The following is a 21186-nucleotide window of genomic DNA, read 5'->3' as shown; positions in this document are numbered from 1 at the left end:
GTTGTTAAGCAAATATTATGTGTGTATCTATGTGCAGAGATACATGATTCTTTCCAAACTAGTTGAGAGGATTGATACCTACATAGTGTGTGTGTAGAAGGAAGGAACTAAAGAGGATCTGCATTGGTATTGAGTGCTATTACCAGATCATTGTGATACATGTTGATCTCTAACCACTCCAATAGTTGGAAAATCCCTTAACAGGGTAGCTTTAACCAGCTTGCTGTAAATCCTTTAATAGGGTGATTCAATGCCATTGAGTTCATAAAATCCTCTAACAAGGTAACCTCTAACAGGGTTTAACCCTTAACCAGGTATTCTAGTCATCCCTTAACCGGGTGATCCCTAACAAGATCGATTCCTAACATAACCTATTGTAACAGTCTTTAACCGAACTAGGCTTCTAACAAAGTGGACTTCTAAAGAGTTCAAAAACATATTGTGGGTATTCATCCCCACCATGGTTTTTCCCAATTGGGTTTCCACGTGAAAAATATGTGTGTCATATGTGATGTCTTTTTCATGTGATGCTTTGTTGTTTTCTGTCAAGCGGTGAATCATGTTGATCTAGCAAGTTATTATAATTTTGATGATAGATTATTTGTTCATGCATAAGGACAAAGTGGAAATGAGGGAGTAGGTTGTATGGAAAGCTAAGAAGATTGACCGGTTTGTTAGGATTCCAACAGATACTGAGAGGGGGGGTTGAATCAGTATCTAACCAGTTTGATGATTTTCTTGACTTAAAACATGTAGAACATATTAATACTATATACCGGTAAACAAAAAGTAATGCAATAAACAAAGATAACATCAACCACATGAAAAACACACCATAACACAGTAGTTTAATGAGGAAACCCAATGCAGGAAAAACCTTGGTGGGATTTGTGACCCACAATATTCACTTACTAGCCAATAAGAGAATATTACTACTACAATAGGGGCCTACACATGCAGGAAGGCCAAGTGCCTAGAGCTCAGTGCTCAATTTCAAAATGGGAAGTCTCACTGACTTACAAAATGGATTATATAAATCCAATGTCTTGTACTACTTCAAAATAGCATATATTATGCTAGATCCAGTACCGGTTTATAGCTCTACTTCATACATAAACCCTTAACCTATAATTCACATAATAGGTCTGCCTTATTTTGCCTATGTATTTCCTTCCATTTATTACAAAATGTTTTACAATGATCTCTTATATATATGAGTCATTTTACAACTTGCCAAGTCGACTTACAATGATTTTACAATAATTAACAAAATAATTTACAAACAAAATTCTTGTTGGCCTCTGTGTTGGTATGCTTCCTTTTACTGCCGGTGTCGGTGGTCTATGTGTTGGTGTAGAGTCTGACCTTGCTAGTGCTGGTAAATTTTCTTGCCGGTGTCATAGGATTGTAAGGTTGCCATCAATGATAAAACCTTCAATCACCTACAATGTCTCATTGGAGTGTGCATTTGCCAACACGGTTCATGTCTTTCATAGTTGCAGTGTGTTTAAACTAGTAGTAATCTAGTTTGGACCAGTGTTAGGGATTGCTATTAGTATGGAAAGATAGAATGAAGATATACATCAGAAGCATAAGTGCTCATCATTGGAACTATGTTGAAAATGCCTATGCTATTCCTACCGGTACTCTCACCGATGATCAAAAGAGAGAGATCCAGGAGAATGGGCAAGTCATGGAAGCCCTAATCAACAACTTATCTGACATTGAGTTTATCAATATCTAGGATATAGAAAATCCCAAAGACGTATGGGATACTCTTGAGAATATCTATGGCGGTGATGAACATGTAAAACAAGCTAAGGAAGAAAGCCTTAGAGGGAAGTTTGAAGACATGCAGATGGTTGAAGGTGAGACCATTCAATAATATGGAATAAGAATCAAGACTATTGTTGGACACATCAAGAGTGTGGGAGGGAAAATGGAAGATTCTACTGTTATTAGTAAAGTCCTGAGGTCCTTATTAGTGGTCTATGCAATAAGGTTTCTACTATTCAGGAGTTGAGATCAATAGACAAAACTAAGGTATCCCTAGACTCCATCATTGAAAAATTAACAGCCTATGAGCTAAATAGTTTTGATGGCAGTGTTCAGAAGACTGAATCAGCTTTTAGAACATCTACTGCACCATCTAGAAAAGGAAAAGAAGTAAGCACTAGCGATGAACCAAGACAGAGAAGAGAAATGAATGATGAGGAGATTCTAATGGAATTTGAAGCTCTTCTTGCCAAGAGACTTACTAAGAGAACTGACAAATACAGAGGTAAGATTCCTTGGAAATGCTTCTCTTTTAACCAGATAGGACACATCGCTATAAACTGTCCTAATGGTGATAGCAAGGACAAACTGGAAAGGTTCAAGAAATTCAAAGGAGGAAACCAGAGAAACTATTTTGTAGCAGTTGATGAAGGTGTCACATATGAGGAATTAGAAGATGAAGAAAATGAAGATATTGTGTTTGTTGCAGTCAAGGAGGATGTGTTAGACAAGAAGGCTCTTGTCTCCCGCTTTGATAATTCCAATGACTGGATTATTGATAGTGGTTGCTCTCACCATATGATTGGTGACTGGAGCAAGTTTATATCTCTGGAAGAGTATGATGGTGGTGTGGTTCATTTTGGTAATGATGCACCATGTATGGTCAAAGACAGAGGGTCCATCTCTCTAAATGGAAAGAGTAGTGCTGACAATGTGTATTGGGTGGAAGGTCTCAGACATAATCTATTGAGTGTTGCATAGCTAAATGATAGTGGACTCACTCTAGAATTCAAAAATGGAGTCTGCAAAATCAAAGGAAATAATGGTGAATTGATGGCCACCGATATGTATACCAAAGGTAACTTATTTTAGCTGAATGCAAATATAAGTACATGTCTTATGGCTAAGTTTGATGATAGCTAGATATGGCATAGGAGACTCTGCCATGTAAACTTTGATAACATAGTAAAGGCTAGTAAGATCGAGGCAGTTAGAGGATTGCCAATACTGAGCAAACCAAAAAATCCTTTGTGCAGAGAATGTCAACTGGGGAAAATGTCTTCCTCAACCTTCAAAGGTAAATCTTTCACTGCTGACAACTTACTTGATCTTGTGCATACTGATTTGTGTGGTCCTATGAAAACTAGGAGTGTGCAGGGAGATAGGCATTTTATGATTCTTACAGATCATTGCTCAAGAATGATGTGGGTCACATTCTTGAAGGACAAGTCTGAAGCCTTTGGAAATTTCAAAGCTTTCAGAGCATTAGTAGAAAAGGAAAGTGGTAGAAGAATCAAATGCCTTAGAAATGATCAAGGAGGAAAATTCAGTTCTGATGAATTCAACAAATATTGTGAAGAGAATGGCATCAAGAGGCAACTGTCTACCCCCCAGACTCCACAACAGAATGGCTTAGTAGAGAGAAACAATTAGACGGTGGTTGAAGCAGCTAGAACCATGCTAATCCAAGGAAAGTTTGCTCACACCTTTTGGAGAGAAGTGGTGAGCACTGCAATCTACACAATGAACCAGGTACTCATCAAGAAAGGAAAGGATAAGACTCCTTATGAGTACTGGACTGGTAAGACACCAGTGGTAAGCTACTTCAGAGTGTTTGGTAGTAAATGTTATATCAAGAGCAGTGAACATCAGAGCAAGTTTGAAGCTAAATGTGATGAGGGAATATTCCTAGGGTATTCCACTAAGAGAAAAGCTCTCAAATGTTTCAACAATAGGACTCAGAGAATTGTTGAAAGCATCAATGTTAGGGTTGATGAAAACTCTAAGAAATTAGAGGAAACTGGTAGAGAGCATGTAGGAGATGAACCGGTAGTAAACTTCTAGGAACCGGTTGCAAATTAGCCTAGTACTAGTTGTACATTAGGAAATAGGAAATCATCAAAGCAAATATCAATAATAGCTCAATCACAAAAGCAAATTGCAATGATCAATCCTAACACACTCAATAAAGACATGAAGATAAAACATTCAAAAGTAAATACTATGCAAACCATATGTGGATGTGAATGCTTCCTTCATGCAGCTCCATTGTTCTTCTTTCCTCTTCAAATAGTTTTTGTTGTGGATCTCACCTTCAAGTGCACAAACCTAATGTGAAAGCAAGATTGATATTGGCACAAGAGTACTAGAAGAAGTGATTATTTCTCATTATCTGATTCTATGATTATGTGATTGCAAAAGTGATTACCAATTAGCTTTGATTGAAGAAATTCATCCAATTTATAGATAAATTGGAGATAGGATCAAATTTAGCATGAAATGGATATTAGAAGTAATTGATTTCAAAATGGGAAAAATGAGTGAAAAGAAGAAGGTTATGACACCTTCTATGTCATGAATTATGACATATTGCCAATGCAAAGCTTAGAGGACTAGAACCTTATGACATCTTGCTATGCCAAGAGTATGACGCATGAAGCACAAAAATAGGGAGCACTAAAGACAAATTAATTAGGTGGAAATTGATTTTGACAAATTAGAAAATAGGTGGAAATTAGGAAATTGATGCAAATTAGAAATTAGGTAAATTAATTAATAATTTTTCATTTATTAATTAATTCACAAAGAAGAATAATTAGCCAATTAAATAAACATTTAATTGTGACAAGAAGACTTAGGATAAATAAATAATTTATTAATCCTAGAGGAAGAAATGACAAACAAGGTTAAATGATTAAATCACAAAACCTTGGAAGATGAATTAGAAATGCAAGAATGACAATTAGGTCTTGATGAAAGATAATTGATATCGATTTGATCGTGATTTTGAATTAATAAATGATTTGATTGATAAACGCGCCAAGGAAAAATGACAAATTGATCCAAATTGACATGATTGAAGAGGACAAGGATTGATGACAAATTGATCGTAAAACGACGAGATTGACAAGTTGATAAGAGATTGACAAGATCGACCAAAATCATGATTAAAGATTGTTATTGACAAGACCAAATTCGAAAGTGAGACAAATGAAGAATGCAGAAGAAAGACTCGATGCTCGCAAATGATAAAGACCAAGTGCATGACATAGGAGAAATGTTAATGCTACACGAAAACCTAAAATGAGGCAATGCGCAAATGTTAAAGTATGACTTCACAAGTGTTGACCATTTTTAGGTGTCTACATTTTGCCCCTCTTTGAGACAATGTGATTTTAAGCATTGTTTCAAAGAACAATAATGAAAATGCCCCAGACAATAATAATGACATATGCATGCCCCCTCGAGGAATTGGCTGGAAACATCCAGAAAAGAGGCCAATTGATCGATAATAATGATAGAAAATGATAGGATCAAACGGACTACCAAGATTGATGGAAGAAATGTTAGTAAGAAGAAATTAGACAGAGGACAGTTAGAAATGAATGAAAACTTGCTTTCACATATGCACATAAGTAGGTGAGAACCTTTATTTATTGTAGCAAAGCAGATGCAGAGCATCATGGCATTGAAGGCCAGAGCTAGAATGCAACCCTTTTTTGCAAAAGACAGACACATCACAGACAAACAACAATCACAACACAAAGGAAAAGGACCATGATCCATCCCGGTCACTCTAAATCACTCAGTGACATCATCAAGCAACATAAGAACATGATCGAAGCCAAAGATAAATCAATAAAAAGATAAGATGCACAAACATCTTGATCTTCATTGTCAAAAGTTGAAAGTGCTGATAGGACGATCATGCTGTCTGGTTTCAGGAAATGCGGTACCCCGTCTAAGACAGGACACAGTCTAGTTTCGAGTATACCACACCCTGTATAAGACCCGTGATAGAAGTGACAAAGACAAATGATTTTGAGGCTGATTGATATGACAGTTCGGATCAGTTTGAATGTCTGGGTTTGAGTGAAAAGGTTCATCTATTTATGTGTGATTTCAGTTAAAGCACAATGTTGAATTGTGAGTCGTTGGATGGATACTTAGTGAGCTGTCTATGCACAAAAAGAGATCCTTTATTGACAAAATGCGTGTTTTTGGATTTTAAAATTTTTTGAAATGTTTTTTGTGTTCATTTTTTCAGGACTTTTTATGATTTTTAGGGATTTTCATTTTTTCAATTTTTAGATATTTTTTTTCTGGACATTTTTCGATTTTTAAGAGATTTTTTAAGGACATTTTTTCAATTTTTTTGAATTATTTCAAGACATTTTTCAATTTTTATGATTTTTAATGACTTTGCCCCTAGTGTCTAGCAAGGCAAGGAATATGACAGGTGAATAAACAGGCTTGCTGAAATGATGGTGGATAGAGGGAAGACAAAGGCCTTTTATTATGGAGACAATGCGGATGCAATTTTCAAGGGCTATGGCATGATGGGAAAAGAGACTGGATATGACAATGTAAAGCAGTGACATGGCATGAGGGACATGTCAAGAGGTTTTGGAAACCATGTTTAAATTTTGCGTCCTTATGTTAGATCAAGATCAAAGAATGAAAAAGAGTGTATGGATAGTGATAAGATATGGATAAGATAAGTAAGACCAAGAATGGATAAGGGACATGGATTGAAGGTTGGGATTGGCTAAGGGATAGTGGCAGAAAGTTGCAATAAGCTAGGGAATATGGATGAAAAGTTGTAATAAGCAAATGGATAAAGACCAAAAGCTATGATAGACTAAAAGCTACAAACAAGATGCATGATGCTCATGACGATCCTCAGCCTTGTCAAGATCAAATGTGGAAAAGGGGATATGTGCATGAGGGACAATAGGATATGAAGGGGATTAGGATATGAAGGAGGAAACCTGCCCCCAAGTGTGGTATGCAAGAAGTTCATAGATTACACATGACGCTTGTTTGCTAGGTTTTCATCATAGTACTTGCCCAAGGCAACTGTTTACCAGGTTTTCACCAGTGGATGAATTATTTTTGCTTTACTTTGTTTTTTCTTTTTCTTTTTTCACTTTTTTTTTCAATTTGACTTTTTCAATAGAAGATGGACACATGACAGGGGATGGAAGAAGGACTCAAGCGTCTTTTTGTTTGGATAGTAGCCTTGAAATAAATGGATCATGACCTTTAAAAGTATGCTCAAAGACGTTGGTAGGATAAGGACATGGAAAATAAGATGAAACTAAGGCGAAGATTTATGCAAAGGATTGAATCAAAGGGATCGAAGGATGGAAAATATGCATTGGATAATGGATAGGATATTGGAAGAACTGTTCTTCAGTGGATGGAAATGAAGGCAAGGTCAACATTGGCACACACCTTGAGGGGTGATGGACTGATGGAGGAAAAATTGATCTCAGATTATGAGATTTAGATGGAGGAAAGGCTATGGATTTTGGGACATAAGGGCCCAAAACGGATGAAGAAGGTGATGGAGGAACAGACTTGGAAGGTTTGAATGGAGGAATAGCAATTTTGGATGCCAAGTTGGATGTTTCTTTTTGTGCTTCAAGGAGCTTCTTAGGGATCCACATGGTTTTTGATTTTTCATGCTTTTGTGGATCCTTGGAGTGCATTGCTTGCACAAGGGATTTAGGAACCCATATATATTTTGACTTTGCTTTATTTTTCTCAGTGGGCCTTTGTGGCTTTTTGGATATTTCTTTTTCTTCATAGATCATATTGTTCTTTTTTTTGACATGTCGATTATATTGGACATGTTGATCCTTGAATACATGTGGATTGCTAGACTTATGACTTTTATACTTGGCATCCAAATTGCTTGGAGGAGGGAATGAATGTCGGTGTGGATGGGAATGATATGGAGGCCTATGGGATGGATGGAAAGTTCTCCAAGATGTGTGCCTTTTCTAATGTTGCATAGGAGATGGAGGGATATAGGGACCTAGAATGGATGGAAGTGATGATGGGGAAAGTGGACATTTGGATTTTGACTTTGAAGGGATACCAACGTCTTGAGAGTGAGTTGTGTAGACATGACCCTTAACATTTTCTTTCATATTGAGGAGTTCTTGCTCATGAAGGTCTACTCCTTTGCCTTTATGAATATCTTGACTTGTAGGATACTCTTTTCTTTGGGAAGAAGATGCGAGTCCATTATGAGGTGGATATGATATGAGAGAAATAATGAGATCTTGAAGTGGAACAGATTGGACCAAAGTGGAAGAACCCATTGTGCATGTCGAGGGTTCATGAACATCTTGCACTGACATGTTAGAATCATGAGGGGGATTAGGATCATGAGGGGGACTAGGATTGTGTTGTGGACATGGTTCAATGATAGGCTCTTCAAGAGATGGAATGGGAGAAATAAAGGGATCATCAAAAGAAATGCGATCTTGGAGTGTATATGGAGCATTATGACAAGGAGATGGAGGAACAAGTGGATCTTGTGGAGGATCTAAAGGAATGATAGGGTCTTGTGTTGGAAATGAACTTGGAAGGATACTTTGATCTTGACAAGGAGGAAAATCATTGGATTCCTCTTTAAAGGCATTTTGCTCTTGACTTTCAATGGGATCATCAGAAAGGATGGAAGGGATATCTTGATCTTTCTTAGGAAGTGGAATGCCAATGGGATTTGAAAGGACATTGTGTTCATGAAATGGAAGGGGATCATTTGGGATTTGATGGACTGAGATATCTTGATCTTGCTCGGGGAATGGAGTGTCAATAGGACTTTGGATAGGATGGACAAGAATAGGGGAATCATCACGAGTTTTTGGGAAGATGAGATCCTGGTCAACAATTGGATGGGATGATAAGGTTTCGGGATCTTGATCTTGATCTATTTTAAGACACATTTCTTCATGCTCTAAATTATCCTCTTGACATGAGGTTGGACTTTGGATATGCATGGAGGATTCTGACAAGGGATTAATGCTTTGGCATGAAGGAAATGCACTTTGAACATTTGTGATGGATTCTAGCAAGGAATCAATGCTTGAACATGAGGAAGAGGGACTTCGAATGGGGTCCTCTAGAATAGGTAATGGCAATAAAGTGCATGGTGGCATTGGGTCTTGTATTTCTGAAACATGACAAGGATGTGCATCATGAATTGGATTATCGTGGCAATCAATTATGGATAGCTCTTGGATAATTGCATCCTTGGGTGTATTGTTTGATGAGGATAATATGGAAGGTTCTTGTGAAACTTCTAGAGGTGTAGGGATAGATGCCATTGGAGAGTCAATTTGTTTGTGGGGAGATGAGGCATTGCTAGACATAGGTGTATTATTTTGATCTTCCTCAAAGAACTCACTTGGTAATTTCCTTAAGAGCATTGCAATAAAGCCACCTTTCTTTCGAGGTTTTGACATGGTTGTATCTGGAATTTGAACTTGTTTTTGGTTTGATGTCATGTTTTGATATTGGACTTGGTTCAATTGTTCCAACATGTTTGAAACTTGGCTTGGTGTGTGCTGCAACCTTTGTTTTTGAATGTTTGGTTGTTGTTGTTGATATTGATATGTTGATTGAACTTGTTGATATTCCACCATTGGTTGAACTATTTGTGGACATTGTATAGTTGGTTGGACATATTGTTGAAATTGAACCATTGGTTGTGTTGGTTGCATATGTTGGACAATTGGTTGAGCCATTGGTTGTATTGGTTGAAAATTGGATTGATAGTAAACACCTTCTTGTTCTTGTTGTGGAGGCACATAATGTTGAAATTGATGTTGTCTCTTTTCTTGAAATTGTTTCATCATCTCTATTTGGGAGAGGAGAGCTGGTATGTCTGATTGTTCAAGAAGAGATCTTACATCAGTTGGCTCAACCTTTGGATTTCGACCTGGAAATTTTTGAAACACTTTGGACATTTGTGATCTATTCTCCTCAATGTTTTTCACTCTTTGTTCCAATATCTCTTCTTCTTGAGCTAGTTTCTCCTCTAGTTTTTGTATTTGGAGACTTGTTTCATCATAAAAAGTTTGATCGATATTGCCTTGTTGTTGGGTTGGATATAATTGTGATTGCATTGTCGGTTGATACGTCAAACTTTGTTGCATCATTGGTGCTTGGAACCTTGTTTCAATAGACATGTCACTATGCAATGTTTTTGGGATTTTTCAAGGATAATGTATGATATGCAACTAAATGAAAACTAAAATAGATGAAAATGCAATCTATGACAAGAGTGCAACCTATGTTTTTGGTTGTTTTTCAAGATTTTGACAAACTTATGAATGCAAATCTAAAAGAGGGACCCTTGGGAAATTGGAATGATGTCTAGACCTCGAAGGACAAAAGGACCAAGTGACAAAGGACAAGATGACAATGTCTCCCCTATATGCTTGGATACTAAGCTAGGTTTGACCAAATGACATTGATGACAAAAAGACAAAAGGATTTAATAAGGTCTAGATCTCCTAACAATGACTTAGGGTTGTATCAAAGATTTGGATTACTCAAGTATGACAAAACCTAGCTTTGCGACTATATGCAAAAGGGACAATCAATATGCAAGTGACCCTAATATGATATGATAATGACCCAAGCTTAATGAAGAGACCTAGGGTATGCAAATATGAATGACAATGGTATGACTTTAGTGCAAGAGGACATATGAAAATGGATAACCCTTATTGAAAAGAGTATGACTTAGGTGAAACCTAACCTTGGTACTTGACAATGACTTTTGCAAAATGCAACCTAGGATGAACCTAAATGTAAGTGACATGCTTCTTGAGACAAGATCTTGAACAATATTTGACAACCATGTTTGAAGATGAGTTTTAAACTTTGTTGAACCTTTGTTGGATGAATGTCTCTTGTGTTTAATCTTATGTTGGATCAATTTGTTTTTCTCTTTGAAATGGGATGCAATTCAACTTTTGACAAGCAAAGAATACAAAATATTGCAACTTAGACTCAAGACAATCATGCTCATTTCCACATTTCTTATGGTAGGCAAGGACATTAGGTACTTGAGAGGTAGACTCATTATGGGATTCAAGGAGAATACATAGATGCTTGACCCCATGGGCTCCCCTCCATGGCACTCACTTCTCAGGGCAGCCAAGCATCAGTCTCCATGGAAATCTCCCCATGGCGAACTTAGTATCTCTTCCAAGTATCCGAATTTGTCCTTCTCAAGCAACTAGAAGGGTTTTTGGCCTCTAAAAACAAGGTGTATAGTAAGGATTTCTGTTAAGCATTACTCCTTGATGTCACGCAAGCATGATTGAGACATTAAGCCCATCAAGATACCAAACAAATGTAGTCGCGCAAGCACGATTTAGACCAAGAGGCCCTACTTAGATGCTGATATGAGAAAGAGTTCAAGGGTCATCACTTCCCAAGTAACTGCAATTCCCACATAACACTTCCTTCAAAGCTTTCGCTCATCGGGTATTTTTTTATAGTGAGTTAGAATGCCAAGGAATTCTAGCCGTACTCACTTTGGGTCATCCCCTTCTCACGATTATCACTTGCTTGCAAAAGCAAAGTGGTCAGGAAGGCAGGCCCTCTAAATGTGACAGACAATCAACAATACAAGCATGGTATCGAAGATCTGGATTTCTGATCACCCTAAGAAGGATGAGAGCATACTCTCCTACTCCAATGTCACACTCAACAATCAAGGCAAAAACACGTTCATTCCAACCTATTTAAAAATCATTAAGTGCCTAATTAAAAAACACAAACACAAAGTTTGGTTGTTTCTCCAAGGCAACCTGCAAAAACCCGAGGTAGAAGTTTGATTTGTTTGGTCTTTGACTAGCGAACCTGCAAACAATTCATTAGTAGTTTGTGAAATAATTCTTTGTCAAGCGTTTCGCCACAAAGCTACCAATAATGTTAGAGAATCAAGAAAAATGAATCACCATCAAAATTAATCCATAAAAGTTGTGATTCTTTGTCCTCTTAGATTAATCTATATGAAATTTGTCAAATTTACCACCCTAGATTAATCTAGATAAAATTTGCATGAATGCATGATTAATTTGCCAAGCTAAATTAATCTAGATGAAGGTTGCATGATTTTGTTTTTGAAAATTTTCACCATTTACAGCAGCATAATTAAAAATATCATAACTTCCTCAATATTTATCCAAATCACAAACCGTAAAATGATCTGGAAAGGTAAAAATGTGATCTAATATACCCAAAAATTTTTTGCTTTAATTCTAGACGAAATGTTTTAAGTGATCAATTGATTATGACTGTTTTTTTTTTAGATCTGCAATTTCCCCACAAAAAAAAATCTGCAACTTCACAAAACATTCAAAAAAAAATTAGATCCAAGTCTTTCACGTCGGGTTCACCAATTAATGTAGCATAGGAAATAGGAAATCATCAAAACAAATATCAATAATAGCTCAATCACAAAAGCAAATTGCAATGATCAATCCTAACACACTCAATAAAGACATGAAGATAAAACATTCAAAAGTAAATACTATGCAAACCATATGTGGATGTGAATGCTTCCTTCATGCGGCTCCATTGTTCTTCTTTCCTCTTCAAATAGTTTTTGTTGTGGATCTCACCTTCAAGTGCACAAACCTAATGTGAAAGCAAGATTGATATTGGCACAAGAGTACTAGAAGAAGTGATTATTTCTCATTATCTGATTCTATGATTATGTGATTGCAAAAGTGATTACCAACTAGCTTTGATTGAAGAAATTCATCCAATTTATTGATAAATTGGAGATAGGATCAAATTTAGCATGAAATGGATATTAGAAGCAATTGATTTCAAAATGGGAAAAATGAGTGAAAAGAAGAAGGTTATGACACCTTCTATGTCATGAATTATGACATATTGCCAATGCAAAGCTTAGAGGACTAGAACCTTATGACATCTTGCTATGCCAAGAGTATGACGCATGAAGCACAAAAATAGGGAGCACTAAAGACAAATTAATTAGGTGGAAATTGATTTTGACAAATTAGAAAATAGGTGGAAATTAGGAAATTGATGCAAATTAGAAATTAGGTAAATTAATTAATAATTTTTCATTTATTAATTAATTCACAAAGAAGAATAATTAGCCAATTAAATAAACATTTAATTGTGACAAGAAGACTTAGGATAAATAAATAATTTATTAATCCTAGAGGAAGAAATGACAAACAAGGTTAAATGATTAAATCACAAAACCTTGGAAGATGAATTAGAAATGCAAGGATGACAATTAGGTCTTGATGAAAGATAATTGATATCGATTTGATCATGATTTTGAATTAATAAATGATTTGATTGATAAATGCGTCGAGGAAAAATGACAAATTGATCCAAGTTGACATGATTGAAGAGGACAAGGATCGATGACAAATTGATCGTAAAACGACGAGATTGACAAGTTGATAAGAGATTGACAAGATCGACCAAAATCATGATTAAAGATTGTTATTGACAAGACCAAATTCGAAAGCGAGACAAATGAAGAATGCAGAAGAAAGACTCGATGCTCGCAAATGATAAAGACCAAGTGCGTGACATAGGAGAAATGTTAATTCTACGCAAAAGCCTAAAATGAGGCAATGCGCAAATGTTAAAGTATGACTTCACAAGTGTTGACCATTTTTGGGTGTCTACACTAGTAATTATGCTCCTACACTGGTAGATGCTGATGCTGATGAAGATGAGGATGATGAAGAAAAGCAAGAGGAAGCTATTAAGAACATACCTAGGTATGTCAAACTCAATCATGATCCAAAGCAAATCATAGGAGACAAAGATGCAAGAATTCTTACAAGAAGAAAGGTCAGAGAAAGCTCATGTATGATCTCTAAATTTGAGCCTAAATCATTCAAAGAGGCACATAAAGATGAAGACTGGATCAAGGAAATGGAGGAGGAACTTGACCAGATAGAAAAGAATGGTAGATGGTCTTTGGTATCTAGACTGGAGCACAAAAATATCATTGGAACCAAATGGGTCTTCAAAAATAAGCTAATTGAGGATGGCACAATGGTAAGGAATAAAGCTAGACTAGTAGGTAAAGGATATGCCCAAGAAGAAGGAGAAAACTATGGTGAAACCTTTTCTCCAGTAGAAGGATTAGAAGGAGTTCATATGCTTCTTGCATATGCAACTTTTAAAGGATTCAAGGTATACCAAATGGATTTAAAATCTACATTTTTAAATGGAATACTTGAAGAGGAGGTGTATATAGAGAAACCAGATGGGTTTGCCCTATCAGAAGATAGTGACATGGTGTGTAGGCTACATAAAACCTTATATGGATTAAAGCAGGAACCAAGAGCATGGTATGAATGCTTGCATTCCCATCTTGTGAAGAATGGATTTGAAAGAACAAGTGAAGATATAAATATCTACTTGAAATCAGAAGGAGATCAAATTCTGATCTGTGAAGTATTTGTTGATGACATAATCTTTGGTGGAGATGACAAGATGTGTCATGACTTTGCAGATGAGATGAAAAAGGAGTTTTAAATGTCACTCATAGGGGAAATTAAGTTCTTCATTGGACTGCAGATTTAGCAAATGAAAAATGGAATCTTTATTACTCAGTCCAAGTATGTCAAAGAGGTGTTGAAGACCTTTGGTATGGAAGACAGTAAACCGGTTGGTACACCAAAGGTGACTGGTTGTAAACTATCAAAAGAGGATGACTTAGCATTGGTAAATGAGAATGAATACCGATTAATGATTGGTAAGTTGCATTATGTAGTGGATAGCAGACTGGACATTGCACATGTAGTGGGTATTGATAACTCAATGATGAACAAATAGTACCAAACCAGTACTAAGAGGGGGGGTGAATCAGTACAGACAAAATATAGTCCAAAACTGGTTTGATAGCAAATACTCCAAATAACTGGCAAGCAGTGACACTGGTTGAAATAGAGTGCAACTGGTAAGACCCAGAACAACTAAAACAACCATAAACCAGTTACTCACTTAGATTTCCTCTTAGCTCAATACTATAGTACCATTACACCCTCATGCATAAACAGGTAAAATATCATCAGATCTTCACAATATTTAGTTCAATATGTTTTATAGACAAGCATAAAACACAAAACCATCATATGCTTAAAAGGTAATAACAAAGCATCACAAGATAAAAGCATCACACATGACACACATATTTTTCACATGGAAACCCAACTGGGAAAAACCATGGTGGGGATGAATACCCACAAGCTGCTTTTTGAACTCTTTAGAAGTCCACTCTGTTAGGAGCCTTGTCCAGTTAAAGACATTATAATAGGTTCTGCTAGGAACCGATCCTATTAGGGATCAATTGGTTAAGGGATGGCTATAATACCCAGTTAAGGGTTAAACCTAGTTAGGGTTACCTTGTTAGAAGATTTCAAGAACTCAATAGCTAAAGGATCTCCAGAGCTCTATAGCTTCCCAAAACTCAATAACTTTGAGTTACCCTATTAAAGGATCTGTATCAAGCTGGTTAAGGCTACCCTGTTAAGGGATTTCACAACTGTTGAAGTGGTTAAAGATCAACAAGAATTACAATGATATGGTAACAACACTCAATGCTAATGCAAATCCATTTTGGCTCATCTTCACCTTCTGCACATTCACTTGGCAGGTATATCTTCTCTCTTTTGTTTTGGCAAGAATCATGTATCACTTCCCTTGGATACACACATACAAATTTTACCAACAACTTTAGAAAGAAACACAACATTGACCTTATAGGAAACAGACAGGTCGGTAGCAAAAACCCTAAACCCTAAACCTGTTAGGTTAAGAAATTCAAATGGTTCAATCCTGACCATTGAATCATACTGCATTAAATGCAACAATCTTGAATCAATCTCAAGACATTCTCCATCATCCATTATCCACCAATTTCATGGCGGTTGATAACCCATCATGCGTTATTTTGACAAACTTCGCACATTCCCAAGGTGGATATGGATAGTCTTCTTCATGCAAGATCCTTCACGTGCATAAGGCTTACATAGAAACATGATTTGTTCTCCGTTATACTACTAACTCATCACACAAAGATCACCGATTGAGTCACATAGGCTTAAGGTACTCTAACCGGAAATCCTAAAGTAAAAACTACCTACCAATCAGTAGTCATACATTGCTTCCATGTGTCAGTTCCCATAACTGCATGCTGGTTCACCTTGAACAAATACTGGTTCACACATATGCCGGTTCTCTCTTCTCACATATCACATATTCTAATTCACATCATATCACATATTGACATCAATGACAACATACAATATCATTATGTCCTCATACCGATTCTCATAATGCCAACAATCTCACCCTTTGGCATTGATGGCAATATACAAAGATATCTCTCCGCTTCACATTTTCTCCCCCATTTTCTATAGATATCTTTTCCACTTCACTCCTTCTCCCCCTCTAACAACTTTGCCAAAGTGGAGGCACAAGTATCCCTGTTCCATTATGCTGCTCCCTCTGAGGAGTAGCATCCTCCAACACATCAATCAACAAAAATTTGAGTATACAATACCTGACTGATGTGGAACAAATACTTTTAGTTCACCTCCTAAAGGGGCAGTACCCCCAATTCACCTCTTAAATGCACAAATGTAGTCTTTGGGAGAGGCTTGGTTAATATGTCTACTAACTGCTCCTTACTGGAAACATGTTCCAGTGCAATCACTTTATTTTGAACCTTTTCCCTCAAGAAATAATACTTAAGCTCAAAATGCTTGGTTCTAGAATGTAAAAATGGATTCTTTGAAATATTGATAGCACTTGTGTTATCACAGAATATACTTATTGGTTCAGATACAAGGATTTTGAAGCCATTTAAAACATGCTTCATCCAGATTATCTGAATGCAGTTCATGAAAGCTACAACATACTCTGCTTCCGCTGTAAACTGAGAGATACAACTTTGCTTTTTACTCATCCATGAGACCATGTTGGTATTTGGTATGGTTTTGTCATTGATGTCAACACCTACTAAATACACCTACTTTGGAGATCCAGCAACATTCACCAGCAAACAGTAAACTGTGCAACAATTACTAGTACATGGTTCACAGGCAGGATATAATGTTCACCAATACCTGCAATAACATGGAAGACACTTGGTAATGTCGAAGACATCATGTGGACACTTTATTTTCAAGTAATAATCATTGGTATATTCTTATTTGCATATTTTCTTTTATTGGCAAATAGGTCCAGGTTATCTAGGGTTTCACCGACAGGTTTATCTTTTCCAGATCAGCATGGCATGCTATGGAGATGATTTATTATTGTTGTAAATGCATTAAGCCAACATGTTCAATCGGTTATTGCATCGGATATTGTATTATTTGTAAAATGTTTTTATTGTAATATCTTGTAGAGCTGACCTACTAAAATTGGTCTTAGGGTATGGTATAAATGTAAGATCTTATTTGTAAGATCAAGTGTGGAATGCGAAAAAGAATTGTGTGAAGGTATATGCGAGATTAAGCAGAGGTATACATGAAGACATCATTTGAAGGTGAAGCTAGGTTTTTGTTGAAGCATATCAACATTACACCAGTACTAAATTGAGCATATGAAGATGCTATTTTGTGCAGTACATTCTTATTGGATTTAACCATCCAACTGTAGTCAGTGTGACTCCCATTTGTGATTGAGCAGTGAGCTCTAGGCTATTGGCATTTCTACATGTGCGGACCCCTCTTTGTACACTTACTATCTATAGTAGTATCATCTGATTGTGGGTAGGGTTTCCCACCGTGGTTTTTCCCCTTACAGGGTTTCCACATACAAATATTGGTGTCATATGTTGTGAATGACTTTGTGCTTATGTTTCATGCATTAATTCTTACCGGTATAGCAATTTTCTATTAACACTGTTTACCGGCGTACTTAACTATTTTACCGGTATTAAGCATTAAGTTGGTTAATAAGTTTTTGGTTTGAATTTATTAGACAACTGATTCACCCCCCCCCTCTCAATTGTCTTTGGGACCTACAGACCAGTCTGCCACTGAGAAAGAATGCACCACCAGATGTGCTTTTCCGGTCATCCACATTACTTGCCCAATCAGCATCTGTGAATACTTTCAGAATGAAATCATTGCTGTATGGGTACCACAATCCATAGTCAACTGTTCCCTCAGATACCTAAGAATCCACTTAACTGCAACCAAGTGGGATTCTCTTGCACTTTTCTAGAACCTTGTAGTAATGCCAACTGCATGTGCAATATCCAGTCTGCTATGTACTACATAATGCAACTTACCAATCATTGATCAGTATTCCTTCTCATCAACTAGTGTGGAATCATCCTCTTTTGACAATTTACAACTGGTCACCATCGGTGTACCAACTAGTTTGCTATCTTCCATGCCAAAGGTCTTCAACACCTCTTTGACATATTTGGACTGAGTGATAAAGATTCCATCTTTCACCTACTGGATCTGTAGTCCAATGAAGAACTTAATCTCCCCTATGAGTGACATCTCAAACTCTTTCTTCATCTCATCTGCAAACTCATGACTCATCTTGTCATCTCCACCAAAGATAATGTCATCAACAAAAACCTCACAGATCAGGATCCAATCTCCTTTAGACTTCAAGTAGATATTGCTATCTTCACTTGTTCTCTCAAATCCAATCTTCACAAGATGGGAATGTAGGCGCTCATACCATGCCCTAGGTGCTTTCTTTAGACCATATAAGGCTTTATGTAGCCTACATACCATGTCACTATCTTCAGATAGGACAAACCCATCTAGTTGCTCAATATACACCTCCTCTTCAAGTACACCATTTAGGAATGCAGATTTTACATCCATTTGATATACTTTGAACCTTTTAAAAGTTGCATATGCAAGAAGCATACGAACTCCTTCCAATCTGGCTACAGGGGCAAAGGTTTCTCCATAGTCTTCTCCTTCTTCTTCAGCATATCCTTTGCACACCAATCTGGCTTTATTCCTAATCACTATTCCATCCTCATTTAGCTTGTTTCTGAACACCCATTTGGTGCCAATGACATTTTTATGCTCTGGTCTAGGTACCAAGGGCCATGTACCATTTTTCTCTATCTAGTCAAGTTCCTCTTCCATTGCCTTGATCTAGTCTTCATCTTTATGAGCCTCTTTGAATGATTTAGGCTCAAATTCAGAGATCATACATGAGTTTTCGCTGATCTTTCTTCTTGCAAGGATTCCTGCATCCTTATCTCCTATGATCTGCTTAGGATCATGATTCAGCTTGACATACCGAGGAATGGTCTTGACTGGTTCTTCTTGCTTTTCCTCTTCATCCTCATGTTCATCAGTATCAACATTCACCATTTGAAGAACACTATTACTGGTACCTGGTTGACTGACAACTGGTTCCCAGAAGGTTGCAATCGGTTCATTTACAGTTTGCTCATTACCGGTTTCCTCAGTTTTCTCAGAGGATTCATCAACTCTTACATTGATACTTTCCATAATTCTCTGAGTCCTATTGTTGTAACACTTGAGAGCTTTACTCTTGGTGGAATATCCTAGGAATATTCCTTCATCACATTTAGCTTCAAATTTGCCCTAATGTTCACTCCTCTTGATGTAACATTTTCTACCAAATACCCTAAAGTAGTTAACCATAGGTGTCTTATTGGTCCAATACTCATAAGGAGTTTTGTCCTTACCTTTCTTGATGAGTGCCTGATTCATTGTGCAGACTACAGTGCTCACTGCTTCTCTCCAAAAGGTGTGAGCTACCTTTCCTTGAATCAACATGGTTCTAGCTGCTTCAACCATAGTCCAGTTATTCCTCTCTACTAGGCCATTCTGCTGTGGAGTCCAGGGGGCAGATAGTTGCCTCTTGATGCCAAATTCTTCACAATACTTGTTGAATTCACTGGAAGTGAATTCCCCTCCTTGATCAGTTCTGAGACACTTGATCCTTTTACCGCTTTCCTTCTCCACTAATGCTCTAAAAAATTTGAACTTCACAAAGGCTTCAGACTTGTCTTTCAAGAATGTGACCCACATCATTCTTGAGCAGTCATCAGTGAAAATCATGAAGTACCTATCACCCTGCACACTTCTAGTTTTCATAGGACCACACAAATTAGTATGCATAAGATCAAGCAAGTTATCAGTAGTGAAAGATTTACCTTTAAAGGTTGAGGAAGACATTTTCCCCAATTGACACTCTCTGCACAAGGTATTATCTAGTTTGCTTAGCATCGGCAACCCTCTAACTGCCTTGATCTTACTAGCCTTCACAATGTTATCAAAGTTTACATGGCAGAGTCTCCTATGCCATATCCAGCTATCATCAAACTTAGTCATAAGACATATATTTGCATTCAGATGAAATAGGTTACCTTTGGTCTACATGTCGGTGGCCACCAATTCACCATCTTTTCCTTTGATTCTGTAGACTCCATTCTTGAATTCTAGAGTGAGGCCACTATCATTTAGCTGGGCAACACTTAGAAGGTTGTGTCTGAGACCATAAACCCAATACACATTGTCAGCACTGCTCTTTCCATTCAGAGAGATGGATCCTCTGCCTTTGACCATGCATGGTACATCATTGCCAAAGAAAACCACACCTCCATCATACTCCTCCAAGGATAGAAACTTGCTCTGGTCACTAGTCATATGGTGAGAACAACCACTATTAATGATCCACTCATTGGAATTATCAAATCGAGAGACAAGAACCTTCTTGTCTGACACATCTTATTTGACAGCAACAAACACAATATCTTCATTTTCTTCATCCTCTAATTCTTTATCTGTGACACCTTCATCAACTGCCACAAAATAGTTTCTCCGGTTTCCTCCTTTGAATTTCCTGAACCTTTCTGGTTTGTCCTTGTTATCGCCATTAGGATAGTTTATAGCAATATGTCCTATCTGGTAACAAGTAAAGAGTTTCAAAGGTAGCTTACCTTTGTATTTACTGGTTCCTTTAGGAAACTTCCTAGAAAGGAGAGCTTCAAAGGCCATCAAAATCTCCTCATCATCCATTTCTCTGCTCTATCTAGGTTCACCACTAGTGCTAGCTTCTTTTCCTTTTCTAGATGGTATAGCAGAGGCTTTAAAAGCTGCTTTAGTCTTTTGAACACTGCCATCAAAACTATTTAGCTCATAGGCTATCAACTTGGCTATGATGGAATCCAAGGATACCTTAGTCTTGTCTATTGATCTCAGCTCCTGAATAGCAGTAACCCTTATTTCATAGACTGGTAATAGGGATCTCATGACTTTGCTTACCACAATGGAATCTTCTATTTTACCACCTGCACTCTTGATTTCTCCAACAACTATTTTGATTCTTATTCCATACTATTGGATGGTC

This window comes from Cryptomeria japonica, chromosome 2, assembly GCF_030272615.1.
Source record: "Cryptomeria japonica chromosome 2, Sugi_1.0, whole genome shotgun sequence".
NCBI classification, from domain to species: domain Eukaryota; kingdom Viridiplantae; phylum Streptophyta; class Pinopsida; order Cupressales; family Cupressaceae; genus Cryptomeria; species Cryptomeria japonica.
This window is presented reverse-complemented; position numbering follows the sequence as displayed.